Genomic DNA, 2,651 nt, shown 5'->3' with positions numbered 1-2,651 from the left:
CTGTGTGCCGCAACTACTGAGCCTGAGTGCCACAACTACTGAAGCCCACACGCCTAGAGCCCGTGCTCCTCAACAAAAGAAGCCACCACAATGAAAAGCCCACACACTGCAACTAGAGAAAGCCCGTGTGCAGCAATGAAGACCCAACACAGCCAAAAATTAATTAATTATTAAAAATTTTTTTAAAAGAACTCAAAAGGGATATGCTCTTCAGAACTTTAGAGCTTTATTTCTCTAAAGAGTCATCCTTTGGTACTTTGCCCCATGAATTCCAACTGCCGTGGGCCCCCTGGACTCACACTGCCAACACCTCATAGGCTCCAAAGAGAATCCAGTCCTTAGTCTATCTTGTCCAAAAGCAAACATTTCCTTAATGGCATTTTGATGAAGAAAGAAGGGAGAAAGAAAAAAAAAGTAACAAAACAAATACTTTTTAAGAAAGAGAATGGAAGGGTAGGGAAGGAGAAACAAAAGAGGAGGCGGTAAAATTGCTTATAAAATTTTTAATAATACTGGAGAAAGCTTATGACACAATATTTTAAAGAATACAGAAGTGTATATACCCAATATGGTCTCAATTATGAAAACACACACACACACACACAATTGGGCCAGGATTAAGAAAGGTACTTAAAACGCTTGCCCTTTGGAATAAAATTTTTCTTATTTTTAGTTTTTCTGTATTTTCTATCATTTTAGCAACAATAAGTAGAATTTTCACAATAAAGAAAAAAAAACTATAAATGAGATGAACTGGATTCACCTTAAAATAAGAAGGAAAATAAGGAGAAAAAGATCAAAATATCTCAAATTTTGTAACAATTATTTTAGGTAAAAGGCTTCTATGAGTTTTCATATCAAGATAAGAAAGTCCACTTATTTATTTATTTTTTATTTATTTATTTATTTATTTTTGGCTGCATTGGGTCTTCGTTGCTGCACGCAGGCTTCCTCTAGTTGCGGTGAGCAGGGGCTACTCTTCGTTGCAGTGCCCGGGCTTCTCATTGTGGTGGCTTCTCTTGTTGCCAAGCACGGGCTCTAGGTGCACGGGCTTCAGTAGTTGTGGAACGTGGGCTCAGTTGCTCTGCGGCATGTGGGATCTTCCCAGACCAGGGCTCGAACCTGTGTCCCCTGCATTGGCAGGCGGATTCTTAACCTCTGCGCCATGAGGGAAGTCCCCGGAAAGTCCACTTATTTAACTTCCTAGAACATCACCACTCACACCATCACCGCTGCTAAAAATGTAGCCACCAAAGATCCGAGAGACTTGTAATCCAAATAAGACGCTACACAATATTAGGTAAAACTGCCTTCTCCCTTACACTAACCTGAAGACTCTCCAATGATAGTCAGTGACCAAAAGCCTGCTGGCATTTGAAGTGAATGCCAGAAATCGGGCTCCAGCTCTCCAAATTCTTGACTTACTGCTATGATGTCACAAATAGGTTTTCAGATGGGATATTGAACTTTGCAGTAACATTTAAACTCCATAAAATTCAAAGAAAAAGGGACTGTTATTTTAAACAGTCCCAAGAACAAACAAATCTGTAGGGGTTACTGCATATGAAAACCTAATTCTCTTTGCTAGACTTATGTGCAGCATGTCCTCCAACCATGCTTCCTCTGCCATCTTGTATTGATAAATTCAGTGTTTGTAGGATTTAAAGAGATTTTGTGTAAAGATAGTTTATCTAAATGAACGTAAACAAAGTAAAAATAGTCTTTCCCCAAAAAAGCAAACATTTTGCCTCTTTGTTCACTGATTTCCCAGTAAAATTCAGTGTTTCTTCTTCTATGTAAACCTTGTATATGCCATGGCTAACTCAGTTTTCTGCTATTCTGTTCATACATATTAAAGGACTCAATGACATAATTGGCTTTGCTTTTCACTCAGTTGCTTAGGGCTTATAAAAATAAAACGCAAATACCCACAGCTGTTCAAGGCAATCACTCAGCTCTTTGAGAAAAAAATACAGACATAGGGACAGGTGGCCTCAGTCTCAGCACAACATTCAGAATCAAGGGTGCAGCAACTGCAGCTGTGTTTCCAGGAGAAAACAGCAAAGTCCCTGGCTTTCTAGGCTAATTATAGCTATAATATGGACAGGCGAGATCAAGAGAGTGATGTGTCTTGAATCTTGCTTCTCCTGGAAGTTGACCAACCGATATCCAAAGTCTTCCTCTATGGGAATACCTCGGGATTTCTGATTACCCAGGGGAGGTAGTTCAACAATCCAGAAAATGCTGAGTTAGCAGCAAACTGATTTCTGGTGCTGAAGTCGGTGAAAAATGTACCAGGAGGTCTACCTGCCCTTTCTGCAGACAGCCTGATTGAAATAACTTGACTTTCTAAGTACAATTGAGTAAAGGCACGAAGACGGAGCAAGGGAAGGTGATAGCTGAGATGGATTTGAAGGAGAATAAGTAAGTGGGTGATACTGTCTGGTTCTACCCTTAATATACTTACAGCACTCTGCCTAGTCAAAGTTTCCAACTGATACCCAGGGGGTGTGAGATCACAGAAGTCATGACTCTTGTTTCAAACATGGCTGTCCTAGGTGGTTCCAGTTCCCTTCAGCCATGGCTACCCCCAGAGCTTGCCTTATGACCCCTTGAATCTCAGAATTCCTGCACAACAGTTTTCAGCTTTA

The sequence above is a fragment of the Leucopleurus acutus genome (genome assembly GCF_964270905.1).
Source record: "Leucopleurus acutus genome assembly, chromosome: 6".
NCBI classification, from domain to species: domain Eukaryota; kingdom Metazoa; phylum Chordata; class Mammalia; order Artiodactyla; family Delphinidae; genus Leucopleurus; species Leucopleurus acutus.
Note: the sequence above shows the minus strand (reverse complement) of the source record.